This window comes from Lepisma saccharinum, chromosome 14, assembly GCF_977018435.1.
Source record: "Lepisma saccharinum chromosome 14, izLepSacc3.1, whole genome shotgun sequence".
Classification (NCBI taxonomy): domain Eukaryota; kingdom Metazoa; phylum Arthropoda; class Insecta; order Zygentoma; family Lepismatidae; genus Lepisma; species Lepisma saccharinum.
The window spans coordinates 46,273,199-46,291,193 of record NC_139242.1 but is presented as its reverse complement, the minus strand read 5'-3'; the positions used below and the strand labels follow the sequence as shown (position 1 = coordinate 46,291,193).

The window sequence follows — 17,995 nt, the reverse complement described above, 5'->3', positions numbered from 1 at the left end:
TCTCTGCGCAGGTGATGACGCGAAACGGCTCCACCAATGAACACGTAAGAGGAACGGAATTGCGTTAAGTGGGGGAAAGCGACTGGAGTTACCAGCCTTTCCAGCAGCGTGTACTGCTTCGCTCTGGCCAATAGATTTCCTTCGCTTCTCTGACTCTATGCGCTATGTTGCTCCACAGTTAACTGGGACAGAGTATACATACAAATGTACGTTTGGGCGATCAATGTATATTTTAGGTTAATGTATATACATACATAGTATTTTATACAACGCTCAATATAAGTTTATTTCGTGCCATTTTCCTGTGTTGTGTGCCAAAACTCTTCATGTACAAAAATATACTTTGTGTGTGAAAACTTTGAGAAAGATATAATTGCATACTTTAACGATCATCTAAAAGGATAATTATTAATCAACAAAAACAGTGTTTCCGGACCAATATGTGAATATTTCAATTGATGTTATGACTGTGCCTTTTTTACAAAGTTTAGTCTATGCCCTTATGCGCAGCCTTGTTCCAGAGATTTCGGGATAGGTCCATTCCTGATGAGCCTCTCTGTGCATAAAATGGACTTAAAACTCTTTTGTAGCGAATAAACTTACGAAACTTGTTAATTAAGATGAGAACGATGACCACGCGGCTTTTGCAGAGTTTGGAAACATTACAAATTCCCCCTCCTTTCCACCATGTGTCAGCCGAGATCACAAAGAAATAAGACAGCCATTGGGTTCTGTTGAAGGCTCTTCACGTCGCCCCTTCTCCAGGTAACACGGGAGCGGAAGGTGGAAGCTTTCAACATTCACGTCAGAAAGAATCACCGGGGGATCCCCCAGGGAGTCCCGCCCACTCTTAAGTTTCCGTACAGTTCAGTAGCTCTGGTTGACTAAAATGGAAGCGATTTGCATTCCGAGAAGGGAGGAGAACCTGCCAGGATTTTGCTAATGAAGAGATTCGCTGCGGAACAGAGGAAGGCCTGTCTTACCGGAGACATCCCATTAAGTCCTGTAAGAAAGTTTCCGTGTCTCACACGAAAGCGGTCGTGCATTAGATCCTGAATTACTTACCTAAGGTTGTTTTTACACACAGAACCAAAAACGTGTCACACATATGTGTTGACTCCAATAACACATTAACCTGCAAAAACTGCAAATAATGCACTTTTTGTATACACAGAAATGCATAAAAGGTCTGTTTATCAGCTGATGTTCCGTGTGATGCACTAAATATGCATCAATTGTGAAGATCAGACAAGATCATTTCAAAGATAGCAAATTGCACATTTAGCTGTGTCGATTGATTCATTAAAAGTGAAATTTTGTTATTTTTGAAATGATCTTGTCTGATCCTCACAATTGATTCATTTTTAGTGCATCACACGGACCACCAGCTGGTAAAAGTGTTCTTGTATGCATTTTTGTGTGTATTTTAACATACCAAAACATGGATCCTTTGCAGTTTATGCACGTTAATGTGTTATTGGAGTCAACATATATATGTGTCAATTGTGTGTAGGAAAGCTAGTGTTCAAAACATACGTGACTTTAATTCTCAAACTACACAGTGAGACCTAATCGTTCGCAAAAGCATGCGTCTTAAGTTCTCTACACATTAACAAGAAATGACTGGGTGGACGAAGATTTCTGTGCAACGCTAAGCTATTAAAATATGCGCATGCGTGTGCCTGATTTACGCAATTATAATTTTTTGTAATATTAATGCAATGTGAAGCATTAGTTACTAACAATGGTGAATCCTATTTGTATTTCTTATATAATTCTCATTTCGGAGCCATGGTGGTCTAGTCGGTTGACTGACTGCCACGCAGGATATCCGGGTTCGATTCCGGGTGGGGGGGGGGGTGATGTAAGGTCGGAATTTTTCCGGCCTTGTCCCCGCATAAAGCGGCTCCAGGGCTCACACAGCCTCAAGTAAATGGGCTTCTGGGGTGTAAAATCGGCCAGAGCGTGATGCTGATCACATCACCTCCAAATGGGCGAGATCGCACCCTATACTATGCAAAGTGCATGGGGAACTTTAGCTTTAATTCTCGTTTTACATTTAAGCGCTTATGTAGGCCCATGTTAGAAGTCAGAAGTATGTTAGAACACTTGAATGCCCACTGTGAGCAGTTAGGGGTGAAAATAAATGTGAACAAGACCAAGGAAAATGAACGTGAGAATTCGAGGCCAAAGAATTGAACATGTTAACAGCTTCAGATATCTGTGATGTATTAAAAGCAGTGACATTAGGAAGTCCATAGAGAAAGAATATCAATGGCAAAATAAGCCTTTAAAAAGTGTATTTTGTGGACCATGTAACAAAACGCCAAGGAAGATATTAGTATGGAGTGTAGCGTTGTACGGTGCAGAACGAAATCTTATGAAAAAAATGCTTACTGTCCCAGGAATCTGTGAACCAAGACCACTCATAATGGTAGAGAAGGAGAGAAAGCGAGAGGGCGGAGCCTTGGTTCACAGAGACCCGAGACAGAGTGTAGCTGCTTCTGTTGCTTGAGGTCGCAACAACGTGTTCTCATAACGTTTACCACAAAAGCACCCTCTTTTCACCACAATTTCTACGCACATTGAAAACTTACTGATCAATCCTCGTATAAAAACGTTCATCTCTTTTGATGTACATAAATTTCAGCGTGCATATCGACCAGGTATGCACAGTTTCAGTGACTTCGACACATTCACTTTCACAGCACCGAGAGGGGGAGCAATCTAATAACTTATTGTTCGCGGATTGATCAAACGCGGCCCGATCTCACTTGTCTATGTAATTACTCTGTCTGGGATTCATGTAAATTTTTTTCTCATCTCGCTCCATCTCCATATATCCATGAATTTGCTTAATCCGCAGCGACTCGTTTTGCATTCAATAAACCGTCCCACGCTGAGTATATAGCTGTCGAGAAGAGACAAGCTTCGACGCTGCTGTTGGCTTCTGCTGGAGACTTAATACCACTTGGTATTCTATCAGGAATATTAGCAGCCGGCGGGGGTTCCCGGTAATCAACGGATTTACTGATAATGACAGCAACCTTGCGGAATTTAACGAATAGGGAAACGCCTTCGTCGATCTTGCGGAGACCGAAAGAAACAAGACTTGGTAGATGAATGTAAACTACACGTACGCAGAATTTTTCTACGGTCTTCCTTATCGCACACCTATCAAACACCTTTCTCGTCAAACCCCACCCTACGTCTTCTGACGTAAACCTGTATGCTTTCGTTGCTATGTTAGGCATGTTAGGTTTAGGGCTCGTAGCATAAATAATACCTTTTTGATCAAGCCTCGATATGCTAATAGCTCTGAAATTAACATTCCCAACCTAACAACATAGCAAGCTGCGCTTATGTCTGAAGACGAAGAGTGATGCTTGACCGAAAAGGTGTTCGGGAAGTGTGTGATAAGTGAGACCATTTTTCCAGGTAGGGACAAGCAAGGCATTTTTCCAGAAAAAGGTCCATTCCTTGCTTTTCGAGAACATTCCACCCACTCTGAATTTCATATTGAGGAGGGTAAATGATGACAGTTCGTTACCGAATATATCTTAATGTTTTTGTTTTTTTTTGTTTGTTTTTTTCATTTATTTAATTATGTTTATGTAAGGGATACAACATTCAACGAAGGAAGTAACAATAGTTGCGTGTATTACACATATAATGCAAATGTTAAATAGTAAATACGTAGTTGCGTCAAAATATAAACTTTTACATGCAAATCTTGAGGTAACTATCGTTTTTTTCCAAAATGCATCAAATACATAGATTTTGAAGATTTCCTATACGGTATTAAGGAAGTAAATATGTCGCAATCATTAGTGATTAGAGTGAGATTACTTTAGTAACATCTCTGGCTGTCTTGCATTGGCAGCTTTGGAGCGACTCATAAGTCCCGGACCAGCCAATCAACAAACGAGCCGCTGGCGTCATCTCTACCCAGCACCTATCGCTATCTCTGTTGCTCGCGTTCTGGACGGTTGGTAGGCTCACTAACTGGACTCGCGCGGTCAGCTGGAGTTATGAAAATAATCTGACTAACAGCGACTCGATGCGCCTCCGCTTGTTGATCTGGTAACGCTGCGCTCCATTTAACCCATACTGACTTTTAAGGTTGATACGCTCATAGCCTTAATCAGTGGCGTCAACTTACATGGGCCTGTGGGGTTAAAGCCGACCCCATAATTTGTTTTTATTATATTTTATTTTAGAAATAAGGTCCTACGGTCTAGAAAAAAAATGTTTCATCATAATACACCTAAATAAGTCACACAACTTAATTACTGACTGGGTGTTATAAAAATATCTCATAAAAATGTGTTGCGTCTCCACTTCGGATACTTTTCAATGTCATATACTAAATCGTGCCCCTGGAATCTGGAGCGAATGAACGAAAGCAAGTCTCTGCGCAAGTAGTAGCTCGAGAGAGCTCGGCCCATGAACACTTGAGAGGGAACGAGATTGCGTGGAGGGGGAAAAGCGACTACAGCTACCATCCCTTTGCAGCTGCGTGTACAGCATTCATCCACTCGCTCCCTCCTCTTCTCTACTGTTATTCGCGGCCTTCTTCTAGTGATTCCCGGGATAGAGCATATTTACACTATCCATGTTCACATCGTTATTATGGAAATGTAAGGGAGGATATGAACTTATAACCAGTATGAGGCCCGTAGCTAGAATTGACCTCCGGGGGGGGGGCACAAGATATCAGGGGGGGACTTTGTAGACCAAGTCCATTTTCGAAAGTTTAACAGTATTAATTGAAGGTAAATTACGTGGGGGGGAGGGCTCACCAAGTTAATGTAAAACACAAAATTTAGAAATATCATGCAAATACTACAGTTTTTTTCTATATCTTCTAAAACATCTATTGAAGTGTTAATTTACTTCTACTAACATCATCCCTTACTACACACTCCATTCTACTTTTGATGATACAGATATTTATATCATACGAGAAAAGAATACACAATATGCAATCATAGTGCCTACAGTACATTTCACCCCTGCCCGAAGCAATAAAACTACTCTTCGTTCCCACACACTGGGAGATGTTGACCTTTAACGCAGATGTGGAAGGGGCAGCGCAGGTACAGATAAAGAAGTTCCCTCAAAAAAGAACTTTCTAAAGTCTAGAGAATCTTCTACCTAGACTTCGGCTCATAAACAAGATGAATGAATGTAATAGCTGCTGTCTGCATTCTCACTTTTCACTGCAAACAAATTATGCAAAAAATAGTTTTACCTAATAACCTAATGTCAGGGGGCTGACGATGATGGCAACGGGCCTGACCAGGATGAGGATCGATAGGAGTAAAATGCCTCAAAATAAGAAGGCAAAGAAGCACCGAAATATACAAAATAGGCACTCAAATTAACACACATCAACATATATTTTGTCATTTTTCCAGATTAGGTACTCAAAATGAGTCGTCTGCGCAATAGACACAGTATAAAATTCATGTATTGCTTTCAGAAATGGCCTGAAATGATTGTTAAACGTAAAAGCCTACATATTGCAGAAAGGATCAAAAGCAGCATCTTATGACACATGCTCAGCCTACTGATGACATATATTATTGCATAAAATTATAAAACAATCTCAGAGTTCGGCCCAGCCCACCCAATGTTTTGCAAAGGTTGGCGCCAATGTTCTTCACTGTAATTATCAATCGCTTAGCTATAATAATTAACGCAATTATATGTATAAAGTATATAATTTTAGCTTACATTCATTTTGAAGGGAATCCGTTGTCCTTTCTTTCCGGACGCAACCAGGTTGCTGGCTCTGCCAAACGTTGCACAACGAAAACATATCGAACAGCAAATCGATTCAACATTTCGACACAAGAACTGGTTTGAAAAACTTAATATGCTGACCAAGGCACTAATTTATTTTATTATAAAAACATAAACTAAACGTTTAGTTTATGTTTTATAATAAAATAAATTACTGCCTTGGTCAGCATATTTAGTTTTTCATATCATGGAAACAAGGCTTAATGGTGTTATAAAACGAACTGGTTGCAACTACACACCGACTACAGTAGGAAATCTTGCTGCTTTGAAAGGTCGTTAGTGCAATTGAAATATCATGTAATTGGCACTATACGCTTAGCTATTATTGTTCGCTAACAAGATTATTTTAGTTTAAAAATAATCAATTCAGAGGCAGGGAACATCCTGTGCATTGCACAAATGTCTCGATTACCCTTGTACTGTACACTCGACTCAGTTTTGTGACAGTTTCTTTACACAGCATTTTCATCTCTTCATTTAAATCATTAGCTTCTTTGTACAGGATATTTGCATTTTTAATTATTAGTATTTTTACACAGCATACTTGCATTCAAATCAAATTCTCTCGTTCTACGCGTATGTATCTTACACTCTTCTAAGTGAAGATACTATTTTTTTCTAATAATTCTTAGGGCCTTCCTGATGGCGCAGTGGTAGTGTCGTCGCCTTGTAATGAAGGGGTCCCGGGTTCGATACCCGGTAGAGGCACAAGTGGTTCGGATCCCACTTTAAACTGTAGTTCCAGTCCCGATTAGCCTTGCTATGCATAAAGTGGACTTAAAAAATCAAATCAAAAATCAAATCTAATAATTCTTATGTACAGGGTTACCACGTGAACAATTAAATGTATTTTTATGAGATTTCACAAAATCCTCCCATTTCTTCAGAGTACTCGATGCAGAGCACTTTTATATTTTCAACTTATTTTACAATTACCTCCTCCATTCTCCTCACGGCCATATCATCCTCTTTATTGTTACTAGCTAAGGGAGAGAATAATTGGCGCACATTAATTTTCACTTTATAATAAATCTCATATTAACCCTTATACTTGAAACGTAACGCAATATGTATTTACATGAAGATTAACATTTTATTTCTATTATTTTAGCAAATTATAAATTTGTTCATTATTGCAAAACCACGTAGGAAAGTAACTGTCCAAAAGTAACCAATAACAGTTACTTCAAAAGGTAGCCGTTACTTATGCCTACCCAGGCTCGTAGACAGAATTTTATTTCGGGGGCTCATCCCTTATCAGCAGCCTCCATCTAAAGCTTAACGTACACTGAGACGTGGGGAAACGCTGCTACAGAACTTCAGTTGTCTTCTTCTATTGAAATCAAATGCTGTAACGCCGACTACAGGGAAACGCGCGGAATTTCCTTGCCAGAAGTCTGCATGTTATCTTAAAGTTATCGTCCACCGAGACGCAGGAAACGCGTCTGTTGCGTTGTGTTTCCGCGTTTCTTCTCGTCTTAGTGGGCGTTAATGTTAAAGGTGAAAAAGTGGGGGGTAGAAGCCCTGCAGAGAAATTTCTCAGTATATTACAACTTATTATACAATATGTGTTATCCTGCTAAGGAGGTGAAATAAATTACCACTATACACTATTTACATTAGTGAGATTTCGGAGAGGAGCTTCAGCCCCCCGAGCCCTCTCCGTGGTTACGTGCCTGTTTAGCCTGCAAATCAGCTTGTACCCTGACTGCTAAGACATTTCTCGAAAGCATTTTAAGAAAACTTTGTGTAATATAAACTGTTTAGGAAAACCAAATATAACAGTGCGCGCTGATTGGGGAAGGAAACTGCAATTCGGCTCAGAAACCTCATGAACTGACGATGTCACCTCGAGAAATCATAGAGCCAATAACTGTCGACGGTTGAAGTGGGAGTCAGAGATGAAATAGTCTGGTTCCAATTCAATTTCGCCTGTCAGCACCAGCTTTATCTCACGCTTTAATATGAAGTACGAGAAGCCTGAATTTTCCCACATTTTTTTTACTCTTTGATCTCTCATGCATTCACTGTACACCTTTTCCACTTCTTTCATATTGCAATCCTCCAATCGCAAAGCATTCCATTTTTTGCCTACAGATGGAGAGCAGGTGGTGTATGGAAAAATTACTGCATTGTGTAGTAAGAAAAACCTTACTAAACTTGAAACTCACTTAGTTAATAAGAATATATGTCGGTAATACCCTACAACTTTCTCCACATGTGTATAACAATGTGTAGTATTGTTGACAACAGTATTTTTTGTATTTTGCACCAGAGATAAGAAGAGAATGAGGAACTTAAGAATGAGACGAAGAGGGAGAACAAATCGGAGTTAAATTTGCATATAGAAGGATCTGTAACTTATTTGTTATAAACGTCTATAGAATTGGTAATTTGCATAAATTATTTTGCACTTGAATTTGAATTCATTACATTAAATGTGGCTAGAAGTCAACAAGAGAACTTCCCAAAGAAAAGACAGTCAACCATTGATGAGATTCTGTTTCCCGCAGACTTTGTACTGTACTGTATAGTGTATTTAGGCCTATGCACTTTAAATACGCCATAATAAATGTGTTTTGTTGCTATAAACGGAGTTTTAATGCACTTTCTATTCTTCTTTTAGGTTATTTCAGTTAATCCGAACTTTCGTTAAACCGGTCTACTTATCCCCCCATTACTCCGGATTAACGAGGTTTTACTGTATTTCAATAAAAATTATCTGCATTTTTTCCCCACAAAATATACTTTTATTGATTACGGATAGATCGCTATAAAGTTGATTGTTGTCAATATTTGACTCCCAATGATAGGCAGACCGACTCATTGATCGAGATAATCAATATCCTATTACACCAGCAGCTGGTATATTTCAGTTATATATTTGCATCTACTGTAATTTCAACAATCAGCATACTGAATGGCTTGATTGTTGATAATGATTGATGAGGAGCAGTGATGATATGATGAACTTGAAGCGACACTCACAAAAAAAAAAACATGCCTAGGCCCGAATTCGAACCCGGTTCCCTGGCGTCGTAGTGCGGTGCGCCACAGAAGTTGTTGATATGAACAGACAAATGGATGGACCAATTGTTGACTTCCAATTCTTTGGCTGCCATACACAGCCTGACAATTAGATCGAAATCCTTTACAACGTTAGGTTAGTATTAGGTAGATGTTTCTGCCCACCAATTTTATGATTCTGTATTTTACAGTTTCTGAGAAATCGATGCGTATACGAGATCGATTGTACTTTGCATTTTTATATTTATTTATTCTGCCACTTTTGGCTAATCGCGCCGATGAGGATGGGTGATGATTAGATGGAGGCAAACTCAGAAACAACAACACACACACCTTGATTCGAATCCGGAATCTTCGTTAGCGATTCCGGATATCGACCACTTAACTAACGCAAGGTCCCGGGTTCGAATCCCGGTCGGGCTTGGTTGTTTGTGAATGTCCATTCATCAATTTCATCATTTCATCACTCATCCCCATCTTCGCAAATTAGCCAAGAGGCACAAAACGCGAAGTAAAATAAACTAAATGAAATCAAATCAAATCAAATCAACTTAACTAACGCGCATATGCATCGATTGGTTTCGATTTGTGACTATAACAGGCAAGAGGATAGAGACACTGAGAAGATGGACGTGGATGGCATCACGTAGCAAATTCACCGTTTCCTCAACCAAGGGCGTCTCCAGAAATGATTCTGGATGTCAGGTCATTTATAAAACTTATTATTATTATGGTTATGACTTATTATTATAAAACCTATTATAAACTAATAAAAAATATTCCAAATTTACTAATAATATTTATCTGGGAGATTTTTCTACTCGGTCCACCAAATGAGTGAATATCCAGCACAAAGTTTTTCATTATATGCATACTTTCATACAGTTATATATCTTTTCAGTTCTTACGGCGGGCGCTCTAGAAACTGGCAAGGGAAGTGGGGAGCGGGGATTACGCCGCAGACCAACCAGACAACAGCAGTGGCAGAACGCGGCAGAAAAAAGTACTACTTGAACCTCTTCTACTGGCTGCTGCGTTTGTTATCGCGCTGGATTGGTCGCTTCCCCGCTCCTCACTTCCCCTGCCAGCTTCTAGAGCGCCCGCCGTAAGAACTGAAAAGAGCTATAGTGTACTGAAATGAATACTTCGTTCAAGAACAACCTTGGAAAATTTTAGTCGTAAAGTTAATGTTGGATGACATTTCACCTAAAACTCTAATTTGTGAAATCTTTAAAACTTGAACATTTGATTTAAATTGTAGAATATGAAAATATTACCTGGTACCTCTAATTAACTCATTTTTTCATCTCACGTACTTTTTGTTACTTTGGTTATTCTCGGTGCCAGCGATTGGGTTCCAAAACTGGGGGGAGGGGGGGCAAGGACAGTTTTCTTTCGCTTGGTAGGTAAGGTTTAGCATTGTACGGGGACAAATGTGGGCAACTGCCCTCTACGCCCCCCCCCCTAATCGCCGCCATATTCTGTTGGAATCCTAACTGAACGTTTGTTCAGTTATTGTTGCTAATAATGAAAAGAGTAAAAAGCTCTTTGCTATTTTGTAACTTGAACGATGGCAATTTCCAGGGATGTTCACAGACCCTTCCCGACGCCCATATCTTAAATGCTTAAACCAACCAAATAGGGTAAACTGCCCGAAATACGTCCCCTGCCCTAAATTCGTCCCCCTCTTTAACTTCCATGGAAAGCGCTGCCATTTTGCGAGAGCAACAGGAAAATCTTCAGAACCATTCGGTTGCGTACTGGCAGTGACGTAGTTGCTTTTTCCTGTTCATTCACGCTTTAATTTTTCAAAAAGAGTTTGTATGAAGGCTTGGTACAGTGTGAAATCAACTTGAAACAGTTATATTGACGCCTCGCGGTAAGTTTGTCATCATTTAGTGATTGATAATTATAGATTAGTACTTGAATATTGCGTTCCAGTTGTCACAGCCATGTAGCTGTAGTCGTTTGGTCACGAGCAGTTGCTATTGATGTTATAACTGGAGTCCTAAATCCGTCCCCTTTGAGATTCTCAAATCCGTCCCGGGGACGGATTTAGAACCCACATTATGTATCTATCTTGTGATATATTTCATTTTTTTCCTAACCACTTAGACTAGTTTCGATTGATGTATGATCACTTGTCATCCTTTATAATGTGTATAACACTGCTATGCCTTGTTTTTCAAAACAAAATTAATGCTAATTAATAAAAAGTATATATTAAACTTAAAGTTCTATGAAGAATATGGCGCCAGCGGCGGGTCCGAGGAGGCACGTGCCTTCCTCCTCACTGAACAGACAAGCTACAGCCTTTGGATGTAGCATTTATGTTTCCTTTGAAAACTCTATACGCAAAGACTATAGAGCAATGGTTGGCCTCTAACCCAAACAGAATTGTGAGGAAACTACAAGTGAAGTGTACCTTCATGTTGCTACTCTTGAAACTGCCGTAAATGGATTTAGGAAAACTGGAATTCATCTGTTTGATCCCGATGTCTTTTAAGACCATGACTTCATAGCCAGACAACTTGAAGAGCCAGAGGCGCCTGACAATGGAGGGAATGATGACAACCAGAATGCTTTAGCTCCACCTGAAGTGGTCAGTCCAAGAGACATCCAGGAAGTTCCAGTAATCCATCCTTCCACATCTTTTAGAGCCGGGACCTCATTCTTGGTAACAGGAAGTCCACATAAGATGTCTGTAAAAGCTTCTATGGAAAAGAAACAAATGGCGGAAGAGCGTCAGAAGAAACAGTCCCAATCAAAGGCCAAGAAACGTCTCATCATTGAAGATAAAGATCAGCTTGGAACATCATCGACAAAACCTCCCAAAAAGAAAACAAAGAAATATGACTCAAGTTCAAGCGACTCTGAGGATGAAACACAAGTTCCACTGGTGTCAACCGATGACGAGGATAGTTCAAGCGATGAAGATATGCTATGTCCTATTTGTGGAAAGCGTTTTTCCGCAAGACAAGCGAGGAGAGAAATGGGCAAAGTTTTCGAAATACTTCCAGTTGGGCCACGAGATGTGTTCATCTTCAACAAAAGTCAAAACCTTTGATTGCGATTTTTGTCTGGATGGGTAAAAAGATGTAACTTAAGTATAAAAACGTATAAACATGTTTCATCTCAATAAATTTATTACAAGAGATTTTAACACTGTTTTAATCTAATTTCCCATAAAATAAATGAGTAGATAAGAACTGGAAAAGGGGGACGGAATTAGGACAACTTTTTTGAAAGATCAAAATTTGCGTTCCTTTGATTATTTACTCTTTGTAGTTAAGAAAAAAATATTTAGTATTATCAGACCAGCAGCACTAGTAGGTATGGAGTTGAGTTGCTTCAATCAGTTGTTGTTAGGGGGACGGTATTTGGGCACTTTACCTTAGTGTTTATACTTCGAATTGTTTCGGAGATAACGCAGCATTAAAAATGTGTCTATTGTTGTCTTTAATTGGTTGATCTTAAAGAAGGACGAACGCGCTAGTCAAAAATATTTTGCGCCGCCTTAAACTAATTAATTCATAATATATTTTACATCTTCATGTTTGCTAGTTACAGAAATATCGACAGGTATATTTAGGGTCAGTGGCATGCCCAAGGGGCAGAGGGTCATAAACTCCCCACCTTTGGCCCAGTATTCCTAAAAAAGAACATCAAAGGCAGAAAAAGATGGCAAAATAAGGGGTGACTACTAAGAAAAAGTACACGTAACCCACCTTTAGAAAATCCTGGGCACGCCACTGCTTTTTGTCGATAGTTGCCTCTCGCGGTCAGCTGGTCGAGGAATAATTTATTAGGTCTATCAATTTACGAAATTTTGTTTCTGTAGCTCTTGCATTGGCAATTTTACACCATGCGCGTCGGGAAGGGAGGTCGAACGGGTCGGAAAGTTACATCGTTCATTAAAAGATACAAGAAAGCCGAAAGTTGTTGTTAAGAACAGAAATAAAGTTCATTTAGTTAGTATTCGAACAGAATAATCAAAGTAAAAATGCATTGGATGGAAAACATTGAGTGAAAAATACACGAACAAGGTTATATTCTACCATTTAATCCAAAGAACAAAGGGTTCCACAGTTTTCAAAATTCTAATAATTATAATTGTAGGTGAGAGGTGACACAACAAACTATTTGAAAAAAATCCCCCAACATTTAAAGCCTTTTCTTGAACGAGACATGCAAAAGTTAATATCAAAATGCATTTCATATACTAAATGCATAAAATGCAAAAGAAATAATGGAAAATAGTTGTGCTGGTATTCACTCGTTTGGTGGATCGAGTCTCCCCATTTATATAATAATAATTATAATTATTATTATTTCGAATAACATTTATTTTTGTTAGGTTATAATATTTATTTTTGTATAATAACATTTATAACCATGGTAATAATACTTTTCTACAATTCAACTTTTATCACTTGCCCGATCCCCCTGCAAAACTTTCTGGCGACGCCCATGGTTAACACAGAGAGAAGGACCTCATAACGAGGCTTTTTTCAGCATTTTCTGATGAATAACCGGACGTACGCAGAGAGGGGCTGTTGGAGCTAGAGCCCCCTCAGACACTTTGAGAAAATTTACATTTCAGGATAAAAGCAGTGAAGAACTCGGGGGAAAAACAGCGTGGTATCTGCAACCCCCCTTTCAAATGACACCCGATTGCAATTTTTGAGAAGGTTCTAAATATACGAAATATTTTATTGTGTATATCGTTCCCATATAAAGAAGCTATGTACTATCCACCTCTACAATTCCAACCCAGAGGTGCCCACAGGGGGGTTTCATGACGCCCCTGCGTCATGGGAATTTTTTGAGGGGGACAAAATTTTATACCAATTCTATATATCTTCACACAAAAATGGAGGGAATCGTATCGTTTGATTGACTTGTTATTGATTTTCAGTTTTGGTTATGATGTATAGTTTTTCTACCTACCTGTGGGTGATCGCGGCGATAGGGTTGAAATGAAACGCCACCTCTTATGCCTTTAGAATCTGTCTGGATGGAAGGGTGCGTGGTATTCGCATTAATACAATGCTAGTCGAGCAGAGAAACTGAAGAATAAGGTTGACTAACAATGGTTAGTTACAAAAATAATTTGAGTAATTAATTCGGCATAAACGGGGGGGGCAAATGTTCTACCATTTTGGGGGAGTGCGTCATGAGCCTAGGGGGGATGGGCACCCCTGTTCCAGCCCCTACCAATAAAAAAAACAATGACTAGTATTGCCGCATTCAATTTTGAATATGCTGCATATTTGCATTATGGCATACTGTCTTATAAAACAGTAACAATGTTGGTGAAAAGCTTAAGTCTATGTTATGTTGCACTAAGCTAACTGGTTCTACAATTTAAAGTGACGTTCGGGAAACTGAAATGCGACCCATCGGGTATCGAAAGTCTCTGATTGTGAGTGTTCCTAACCTCAGTTAGGTTTGGCATCCTGCCTGTAACACTGGACTGGGTACGGAGTGGTGATTTCACACTATTCCCAATGACATAATCACTAATTGGCTCATTGTTTCACGAACACAGTTGTATTGTATGATTGGTTTCCAGTATTATGTGTTGTCAGGAGCTGATAATGTTGCCATGCTACAACCACCACGGGTTTTGCTGTAACCCCATGATAACAATATTACTTATTAGTAATGGACTTGTAATTAAGTCATTCAATATTTTTTCCAAAACTAAACAATTGTAAATATTGACTTCACTGTTAGCCTGAATAGTACAGTACTTCAAAATTTGACCTTAACAATGCGAATATAAAAACTTGAGCCAAGAGGTATAGCACGAACCAACTTAAATCACACATAACTGTTCACTTTCTGTCGCGAGTACATGTATTAGAAGGTAAATTTTTCATCGATATTTTCATTATCTTATCTCTTTCGTTCCACCGATATTCAGCGGAAGGAGTTGAATGAAAATTGGATCAGAGGATTTCTTCCGCTTCACTGACTTTTTCTTTCCATTCAAGAACTTTACATTGCTCAATATAAAGTATATAGATTTGGTGAAGGACAGGGGAGGCTCAAGATAAAATTTTTACCCGGGCGGGGTCGATTTTTGGCTCCCACCCCCACCTTCCTAACTTCTACCTCCGGCCAATAAAAACCATGGCCATGTTACATATTTACAGTTTAAATTACGAAAAATAATAGTCCTATTTTTTTAAATACTTTAAGTGTTACTGTTAAAGAACACTTTTATTGTAGGAATGTACTTATTAAACACCCACCGCATGATGATATCAAAATAACAGAAATGTCTTTTAGCTTAAATTGCTACACGATTTTGCAGTATATTTATTATGTTATGCAGCAGAAGCTTCAATTAATTCTTGTCTAAACAAATCCAACTCTTTGTAAAACAAATAGCCACGCTTATATAATCAGAAATAAGGTTTTGGCGCTACTTGAGGGGGACGCCCAGGTTTGGCGCCCCCGAGAGCGGCGCCTCGGGCAGTTGGCCCAGGTCGCCTGGCCCTTAAGTCACCCCTGGTGGAGGATAATTTATCGAATATTTATTTGCAAAATGACCGTAACAGCAGAGGTACGTAAATAGAACATTAAGTATGAATCAAACCGTAACATATACTTGAATAAAAATGTAATAATAGTAGAAAATACAAAATACATTGTATTCAAAATTTCGTACATGGAAAGAAATATTAAAATGGGTTTCCTGAAACTATATCCTGATCTGGTGAAGTGGTATTATGTATTATTAATCTTTATGAACTGTTCACAAGGGCTATCGCAAACATTCATACGCCTATAATTTAGATTTACAAGGTTTCAAACAAAATAATATTAAACATTGATTTCAATCTTGAAAGTTCAATTACATTACATGGAGAACCAATGTGTTGGTGAAACTCACAGTTTCTTACATGAAAGCAAAGAGCTTGTACAAAAGTATGAACACTTAATCTAGAAGTACAAGTTTTTCGGTTTGATCCATTCTGTAACGTATTAGATACGTATTTAACAGTGTGTGTAAGGCAAAGCTTTGTCGAAGCAATGAGCTCTTTTGAAGTATAATGCCTCTGCTAATTCTGGTATATCAACTTGCCATTGCATTTTTACTCATGTTAGTTAACTACTGTAAAAGCATCTACAAAATAAGCAATGTAAAATATTATGCAAGAAGGTTCAATTATGTACCTGAGACAGTATGAAAATATTACGTCACTGAACAGACGAAAATAAATATTATCTCATTTCTTTCATTCATGGATCGAAACCTTTTTAAAGTTTAGACAAATCCTTCGTGTATGATGTTCCATCATTTGTAAGTTATACAGTTTTGAATCAAGTAGCATCTGACATGAAGATTCAAGTTCTGTAGCTCTTGAATGGTTGTTATGAGAAAATAAAGCATTTTATACTTTAACTGCTTCAAATTGTTATGTCCTTTTGTCTGTTTAGTAACGATTAGATCTACAACAAACATACAACAAATCTATTCAAAGGTTCAACTTGACTGTCATTTACCTAAAGCAAGCCGCATCAGACTGGAACTTCAGCGCTAAAACACATCCGTTGTCCTACAAACATCACTCGTTGCACACAACCTAAACACTGTCTTATCTCTCATGTGGGAATCACCTATTTTTCACTCCACTTGATTTCTTATCCCTCGAACGTGCTGCCGGAAAAAGAGCAAGACACTGTTATCACTGCACAGACTGAAACACCGTCATGTTCGCAACTCCGCGGGTTCTGTCAGCGATCCGCACAGACCGACCTCGCGCCGGAAGTGGAGCAGTGGCTTTTGGGCGCGGACCAAGGCACAGGCGGAACGCTGGACGATCGATAGCCGCAATGCGCATGCGCGGAACGAACACAATGTCTACACCAACGTTCGCGCAGAGGAATCTGTAGGAGTACAATGGGGCGAAAAAAAGTCATAAACAGAATCGGAATCAGGAACAGAAGGAAGAAAAAGTCTCCGAGAACTGATTCAGAGTTATCGCTATGACTTCCGTCCTTTTTTTTTTTTTTTTTTAATATAGGGGTTTCCAGTCAGAGGTCGAAATGGAAATTTTCACGAAACGGAACGCTTTACTTTAGTTAACATGATGTTGCTTTAGTTTCTGATTAATACAGGGACGGCATAACGACTAGTGATAATAGTTAATATTGAAATATTTACATAAACATAAAATAATATAAAATACATTGAACACCAGTCTTCTGAAATTTTCTTCCCTTTTTTTAAAATTTAAAATAGCCGCGGTAGCTCAGACGTTAGGGCGTCTGACTACATGAGAGAGACCCGGGTTCGATCCCGGGGGGGGGGCATGATTCTTTCCACCTGTTCAAGCGTCTCCCGTGCTCACTCAGCGTCGTATAAAGTGGGTACCGTGAGGAAAGTCTGGGGAGTAAAGGCGGCCAGGGGTGTGATGCTGATCACATCACCTCCACCTTCGGTCGTGATCAAGAAAGTGTGGGGCCCTAATTCCACACTCCCTATACGCCTTCATGGAATGGTGCAAAGCACAGGGGAGCACATTACTTTTCTCTTACTTTTACTTTGCTTTTCAAAATTTAAACAGAAGAAAATCGTAGATGGTAGTCAGCTCACCCAACAGGTTTTTAATTAAATGTACATATCGTTAATGCTCTGTTTTAATAATACTTATTTAAAAAATGTGCGAGTGAAATACACCGTGTCCATAAATATTTACCCTGATTTCAGGATTATATAACTATTATATTTATGTTTCTAACATTGAATTTTTTTATTACAGGTTTACTTGGGAACCCATGAAGTTTCTGTACAGGTGTGTCTCATTCAACACTTTCGCCACAAAGAGCGCTGTGTGAGCTATTCGTAAAAATGACTTCCCCTCAGGAGAAAGTTCAATGTGTTGTGTGGCTTGCAGAAACCAAATCACCGATTACTGTGCAGCGAAAGTTTAGGTCCCATTATGGAAAGAAAACACTGTCATCTTTCAGCAAGATGGAGCTCCCCCACATTGGGCTCTAGAAGTCCGCGATTTTCTAAATGAAACCTTCCCCAAAAGGTGGATTGGCAGAGATGGCCCAATTCCATTGCCCCCGAGATCACCTGACATTACCCCCCCCCCCTAAATTTCTTTCTTTGGGGGTATGTGAAAGATATTGTGCACAA

The 17,995-nt window shown here is 39.1% G+C and overlaps 1 protein-coding gene across 1 annotated transcript in view; it reads right to left on the bottom strand.

Annotated features, from left to right (window-relative positions):
• The window catches only part of LOC145998852 (cubilin), a 371,861-nt gene extending 355,263 nt beyond the window's left edge, over window positions 1–16,598 (bottom strand). The window contains exon 1 of the mRNA XM_083135525.1: window positions 16,354–16,598. The gene's annotated coding sequence lies outside the window, so the exon portion shown is untranslated. The remainder of the gene's footprint in view (window positions 1–16,353) is intronic.
• Window positions 16,599–17,995: the final 1,397 nt, after the last annotated feature.